Here is an 8,307-nt window from a genome sequence, read left to right on the forward strand (position 1 = left end):
TTCCAATGGTTGCATACTATCATTAGTAACAATAATAGCTACCACCGTGCAAAGCACATTATACATACTATGTAATTTGGTGTTTCTCAACTTCAGCACTGTCTGCACTTCTTGTGGGTGCTGTCCTGTGCATTGTGGCGTGTTTAGTGGCATCCCTGGCCTCTACCCACTAGATACCGATAGTACCCACTCTAAGGTGTGACAACCAAATGTCTCAAAACTTTACTAAATGTCCCTTAGGGTAGGGACATAAGGTGGGTACTTTTATCATTTTTTCAGAAAAAGAAACAGAGCAATTATGCCATATTACAGACCAAGGGAATGGCAAAGCCAGAACATGAACCTGTGCCTACATCACCTCTAAAGTGTATGCTCTTCAGTAGAAGATCTATTTTCCAGCATCCTATATAGAATCCTCATCGCCTGTATTCAAAGGTTGTGTCTTGTTTCTTCATTTCTGCTGCAACCATTATGTGCTAATGTCCCCTCTCACATCCTCACTCAGCTAGACTGTGAGGTTCTTGAAGGGGGTTGCCTTGTATCACCTACCTCTACTGTTGTAGGGCCTAGCATGCAGTGGGTGCACAGATGTTCACTTACTAAATGAGTGAATTCATGCCAGTACTTTAATCCTTCCCATTCAAATCTAGTTCATGCTGTGAACTTGCCTTATGAAGAAAAAGGTTAATTCAGCCAAGGTAAATTTCAAGCAGCTCACATACAAAATGATTAGGAAATGAAAATTAATTGAGGCTGAATAAATGTGTGTTTGAACGCTCAGAATTTAATAAACCCATTTGGTAAGTTTTCAGGAATTAATTGTTGCCTCTAGAAGTAAAGGGCAGCCATGATTGCTATCATTTGTATCCAAAATTGGAAATCAGGCAAGAGCTAGTCAGTAAAATGTGTATTACTTGTTAAGGATTTGGCTGTGCCTGCTACATGTCAGGGGAGGCCCTCTGGGCTAGAAGGAAGTGCCACTGTCCTTTCTACAGAAGTCATCCAATGACATTTGGCCAGTAGGACAGCTTGCTTTCTGCTGTTTTTTTCTGCAGTCAAGATGCATGGTTCTGAGCAGCCTTTATGCCACCTGCGTGGATAAAAGCGACTCCAATCTGTCGACCGCTTAATAGAAATTTCCCTCGGTGAGGAGCCAATTGACCAACCCTGCCTGGGATTAAAGCAGCCACCACCAGGCCATCTGCATAAAGCCCTAAACCAAGGGGTGTAGGATGATCAGTTCACAGGCAGGGAGCTGCGGCAAGGAAGTATAATTGAAATGTGTAAGTCTCGATTTGCTCCTCCTGATTCCTGCTCCTTCTCAAATGCCACAACGTGTGGACGGAGTTCAAAAAATAGCGCTGTCACAATGCTGCGAAGCCTGATTAGACAGCCTGGAATTCACTTCTCTGTTTTGCTGCGTGGGCTGCACACAGCATGAGCAGGAAGGAGAGAAAGGGCTTCATGGGTAGGGGATGGCTGACTCATGATGACAAAGAGCCACCTGCTAAGCCCTCACTCAACCTGCTCATCCTGAGAGCAAAGGTAGACTCTACAGAGGCCTGGTGTTCCTCTGTTGCAGTTTTGTCAGGACTGGGCCAGGTCCCTGTCACCCAGCACTGCCACAATCACTGCTGTTCTGTCTGCTCCATTCTCCCTTTCCTTTCTTTCCTTTTCTTCCTTTGCCTTTCAGTCTCTCTCTCTCTCTCTCTCTCTTTCTCTTTCATGATTTCTCTGACCTTTACAGACATTAACCCTTCCTTTTTCTCAAGACCCTTATAAAGAGCTTCCATGCTTATGTGCTGACCATTTAAATGTACCCTTGTAGACACTATGTCTAATTCATATGTGTATCCCCAAAACTGATATCTTCAGCACCTGGTGCATGCTTTACGCTTAATAAATGTTCATTGAATGAATTGATGCATCTATACATGCATACATGAATGAATGAATGAACGAACGAATAAACCAACATGTCAAGAGTTGTGAAAGTGACCATTTTGCAGTCTCTTTAGCCTTTGCTTATTTTACTTCGACCTAACACAGTGAAGTATTTGCAAAGCCTGGAAGACTACAACTAAAAGAACATTTTTTTAAGAATTCAGTGGGTGATAGTGATTGAAAGAACTGGCTGTGGGATATGACAGATGATGGTTTGCATCTCACCTCTGTGACTTACAAGCTGGGTGACCTTGGTCAAGTGACATAAACTCTCAGTACTTCTTTCCCCCATAAATGAAATAGACATCATAGCATATACCCCATGCATTCAGCATGAGGAGCAAATGAAATAATGTATGTGAAAGCACAGCACAAGATGTCAGGCATATAATGAGCATATATTAATGGTAATGCTAATAATGATGACATTATGATAAATATGATGTCGTTGATGCTGATGATTACTAATGCTTAATATTAGTATTTTAAAAGACTTGATGAGTTGCTGAGATAGCCTGCTTTCTGAAACATTTGAGGTGGAAAAAGTAACCTACAAAAAAATAACTGTGTTTAAGGCCTCATACTATAACCCAGGAGTATTCCATATGTACTATACCATAAATATACAGTTAAACCTCGGTTCTCAAACATCTCCCATATCAAACAATTGGTTCTCAACCAAGTTGTTCAAGGAAAAAAATGTCTCTATAGTCGACCTCACAACCCTTTCGTGCTGATATATCAGCATGACAAAAAGCATCACTCAGGCCACAAACAAAGGAGAAAATGCGCCAATATGAGGCAGCTTACCACTAACCCTCACCTTGTTAACATCTAAGGAAATTGTGCTATGAATATTTATGTGCTTTTATTTTTGCTTTCGTTGCTGGTGAAATGGACAATTAGCACAATTTTAAAACAAAAACAGGCCATCAAGAGTGCTAATGTTGTTAAGGGTGTGAAAGAAACAATGATCACGAGCAACTGGAGAGGTAGAAGAACTGTTGTTGATTTGGAGAAATGAAACGCAGTTGGCCAGTGACAGCATTTCAGAGGCAATAATATGTGAAAAAGCAAAGATGTTGCACACTGACTTCCTGAAAGACATCCCTGCACCAGTGCTGAAAGTGATCCGTTTAAGGCCAGGTGGTTCGATAAATACACAAAAAGAAATGTTTGTTTATAGGTGAAACAGTACATTAGACATGTAATGTATATAAGAAAGGTTAAAACAGGGAATTACTTGGGGGTCTAGAATGAATGAATTCAACTTACATTATTTCTAATGGGAAAAATGATTCTGTTTTCAAACAAACCGCTTCTCAAACAGCCTTCTGGAACCAGTTAAGTTTGAGAACCAAGGTTCCAATTGACAAAAGCATCATATTTAAGAGTGCTTTATTCCTAAATTTCTGATTACTGTGAAGAGATGATAGATATTGGACAATTAATTACTTTCTCTTTTATTAATGCTTTCATTTCTGTAAAATGCAATGCACTGATTGCTTGGAGAGGAAAGTTTACAAGTTGGTCCTGACATCAGCTTTTCAAGTAGGCAAATCAGGGTTACTTACTCTCAGCACCACTAACATTTGAGACTAGATAATTCTTTGGTGTGGGGAGGCTGTCCTGGGCATTGTGGGTCATTTCCCAGCACTCCTGGTGTCTCCCCACTAGATGACAGTAGCATCTCATACCTCCTCCTAGTTGTGACTATTCAAACATCAAATTGCCTTCCCCTGCGTCCCGCCAACCACTGAAATAGGGTAATGAATTCCATTGCATTGGGAGCAGGGCAAGTGCCGGCCATCGGTGTCCTTTAGCCCATGGGAATCTATGTGCCAGTGTACGAGGTTCTACAGAATTGGACCCTGAGTCACCTCAGCCTTCTACCAAGCTGGCTGGAGCAGATACACTTCTCTCATCTCCTGTGTACTCGCTGGAAACTCTCCCACCAATTCCAACCCCCCCTCCCCCAAACCATCCAGGTAGCTTCTGTGTGTTTTTCTGTGGATAGACTCTTAAAACAACTACCAATATCAGCTTAAAGGCTCCTTGCCATCACCCTCAAGAGTACTGTATGCCCACACATGCTTAACCAGGGCATAGAACAACAACTTGCCAGGCAGGAAAATGAATAAAAACCTTGATGCAGTTCAGAACCACTACAGAACCCATCTTTATTCTAAGTGGGGAGCAGAAGGAAAAAAAGAGCACCATAAATCAAAAGAATTTTGACTTCATTAGAGAGTGAAAAATCTCAACACAAAAACATTTCCTTTGGAGAAAGTGAATAGAGCTTCTGTAATTGGGTCAAAACTGGGAATATTTCAAAATTGAGGACAAAATAATTTCCAGCAAACCACAGTGAAGACATTTGGAGAAGTCAGAGTTTTGTGGGGGGTTTTTAAGTGTAGTTCTATGGAAAACAAGAAATATGTCCTCTGTCTTCTGGCAGAAGGAAATGGTTATGAAATCATGAGAAGTCAAAGCCTAAGAGAAATAAATCATCTTAGTTCTGAAGGCTGCAAAGCAACATAAAAATGCTTTTATAGCCAATGTAAAGTGGAAAAGATAGGAAACCATGTAAGTGCTATGAATGAAGCTATGTAAGAAAAAAAGTAAAAGGAGAACCAATTCCCATTTATTGAGTACTTAAATTTACCCCATCCCAGGAGCTGTGCCTGGATATAATTTTTAAAATACATCTTCCTAATCTTTCACCAGTACCCTATGAGGGAAATGCTGTTTTTTTGCTTTCAGTGAAACGAGGAAATAGAGACGTAGAGCTGAATATTACAAAGGTAGAAGGTAATGAAACCAAGTCTTATGATCCCAAATATCATATTGTTAGCAATTTTGTTTTATTGCATCCCATATGTAAACCCAAAGGAAAAGACTGGAGAAAAGTATCGAAGTGAGTATTATGCTAAAATGGTGATCTTATGGGTGATTACTTAATTTCCTAGCTTCTTATATACTGTTATAGTGTTTATATGAGTATATTTTTAAACTCATTATATTCTACCATTTGAAAGGGATGATATTTTTATTCATATATCAGTTTAGTCATCTGCCATTTATGTAGATATGAATCATTTCTCTAGGATGATCAAGGGCATGTTTCCCCAATATAGAGTTACTCATATTAATTTGATTGATTGGTTATTGATTTGAGATTTTTTTAGTAGAGGCATTTAAAACTATAAATTTGCCTCTAAGCACTGCTTTTGATGCATCCCACAAATTTTGGTATGTTGTATTTTCATTTACTTTTGTCTCAAAGTATTTTCTAATACCCTTGTGATTTTTTTCTTTGATTAATTGGTTATCCAGGAGTATGTTAAATTCCAAAACGTGTGAATTTCTCAAACTTCCTTCTACTATTTACTTTTAATTTCATTCCATTATAGTCCAAGAACATACTTTACATTATTTCAATCCTTTTAAATTTATTGAGACTTGCTTTATTGCCTAACATATGGCCTGTCCTGGACAATGTGTCATGTGCACTTGAGAAGAATGTGTACTTCACTGTTGTTGGATAGTTGATCAAGTCTTCTATTTTGACTATAGACTGAATGTTTATTCCCCCATCCCAAAATTCATATCTTGAAAGTTAACCCCCAATGGGACGGTACTTGGAGTTGGGGCCTTCAGGAGTTGTTTAGGTCATGAGGTGCCTTTATAACTGAGACCACAGAAAGCTCCTTTGCCCCTTCCAGCATGTCAGCATGTGAGGACAAAATGAGAAGGTGGCCACCTATGAACTAGGAAGCAGGTTCTCACCAGACACTGAATCTGCCAGAGCCTTGATCTTGGACTTCCCAGCCTCTTAAACTGTGAGAAATAAATTTCTGTTCTTTATAAGGCATCCAGGAAATGGTATTCTCTTATAGCATCCCAAACAGACTAAGAAAATGTCCTTGTTGATCTTCTGTGTGGTTGTTCTATCCATTGTTGAAAGTGGGATATTGAAGGATCCTGCTATTATTTTTTAACTATTTCTCCCTGGAAGGAGATGCTGCTCAATCTTATATGTCTACAGTACTGTAATAGTTATAATCTGGACTTTGAGTCTTGTGGTTTTTACAGTGTTTGGCACTGTGGAGTTATTCACTCAGTCTTCAGACAATGAACAGTCTGTTGGATCAAATCATTGAACAATACATGGTGAAGATAGGTGACAAAGTGGTGGCCCAAGAAGGGGGAAATAAATCCAACCAGTGAAGGGCTAAATGATGTCTGGTTCAGGGTATGTATTGCTTATGAGCCCGCTGAATCAATCAATGTTAAGAAATCCTCTCCCTTTCTGACCACAAACCATGACCATGGAAGAATTAAAATCTGACTTATTTGCAGGAAAAGAATTGATGAGTCAAAGTCAAACCACCTTAAAACTTCTCCTACAAGAAATAAAAATAATTCCTTGGCTTAAAACAATGCTGTACTCATTTTGCATTCAGATCAATTACCTTGACAATTTAGGTTTTCATATTCCTGTAGAATAAGAACAAATTGGCCTCTCTAAGAGTTTTTACATTATTAGAATCTGTTCAGGAGAAAAGAATCATTAAATTCCTCTGAGAAAGTCTTGTAATAAAAAATTGTTCTGGTAACTCTGGTACATTTTTGATATTTCATTGAGTTGATATTATTCCCTGTTACTGTAACCATAGATCCAAGGCTATGAAATCAACCTCACCACTGGGTAACACTACAAGATCATCTTGGATCTAATTTTAAAACAGCATTCCTTAGAATCTTTAAAACCAAGTTCTTCTGAAACTAGAACTGGAGTTAAATTTAGGTCAGCATGGATTTCATAAAAGCAAAATCCTTTAAAGTTTGCATTAAAAATTCATGTGTCTAACTGAACAGCCTTGGTTGGGTGATGATAATAAATATTACAAAAAAGTTAATTTCACTTCTCCAGGCTTTCTCAGAAGAAAGTTCTGCAGCTTCACCTCAAGCATATTGGAATATTTCAGCTCAGCTTGGCAACAATCAGGACTGAGTATAATGATACTCAATCATCAGTTGATTGCATTTTGTCATAAATAAATACAAGTGTGTATAGCCATGCTTCAGGTCATTTCCTACTGATGTCACTTTGTCCTTGTCCTGGGGTTAATTTCATGGTCATAAAATCCACTGTGTTTTATTCTTACCCTTTATTCTTTTATGCAACTCTGTTGAAAATACTAGATACTGTTTTAATTTAACTCAAAATGGCTCCTCTCTTTCTCTACACTGTAAAGAAATCCTTTCAGTAGAACTAACTTTCAATAGCCTAATAAGTCTGTGTAAGCATGGCACAGGTACCATTGCCATTATTTATGGGGTTGTCCCATAGAATATTCTGTTCTTCATTATGTCTACAGGAGAAGACATAATAGGACCCCATTGCTATGCTTGCTTTCACCATCCACATGGTCAGAATATATCACCCTAACACCCACAGGGAGTGTCGTATCCTGTAAGGTGCAGTGGGAGGAAGGGGGTAAGCAGTATAACAAGTAGGTGACAGCACTAACTTTGAAATCAGACCCCCTTTTTAGGATGCATGATAGATGGTGAAAATCAGTCTATAAGACTCATCTCAAGAATGGGAGCAATAAACTGGGTATCATGAAACTTAACAAAACAATGGATATAATGCTCTTCATATAGTATCTGGCATATGGTAAATGATTAATAAATGTTTCTATTGTTCAGCACATAGCAGATGATCATTGGTTGAATTAGTGAGTAGATGAACAAACAAATGAATGAATGGATAATCAGCCAGATAAATACCTGTTTTATGTTCCTGGTATATATTCCTCTCCTCTAAACTTAAACTTCTGCTTAAAAATGCAATAGGTTGTGCATGGTGGGATCCAATAATGTTGGATAAAGTACATTTGCTGTCATTGTCTCAAAGGAGAAAGAGCAATGACCTGGGCCAATTCCACATGCCCGCTGCTGGAAGAATTCCCAAACCAGTCTGCAGGTATCAGGTCTGCAGATGGAGGAAGAGGCTGAGTCCTCACTAGGGGATCATTACTGACCGGATCCAGATAAAATGAAAATAAAGTGCCTGCTTGCAGTGCCTCATTGGGCAGCAGATATAGTTTTGAATTTACCCTTCCCTCATCCACGTCCAGAATCATTACCAGGTCCTCTTGGTCTGCCTTATACACATAAGGGTTACTGGTTTCAAGGCCTGAATGCCTGGTCTCTATACTCTTTACACTTCTAAACCTTCTCAGCTTCTTGCTCCTCTGATCTTCTACTCAGAAGTAGCTCATTGCTCTTAGTGGCATCTAGGTGAGGAAACTGAGACATGAAATAAGGGAGGGCTCCCTGGACCCCAAGATC

This window comes from Cnephaeus nilssonii (genome assembly GCF_951640355.1).
Source record: "Cnephaeus nilssonii genome assembly, chromosome: X".
NCBI classification, from domain to species: Eukaryota; Metazoa; Chordata; class Mammalia; order Chiroptera; family Vespertilionidae; genus Cnephaeus; species Cnephaeus nilssonii.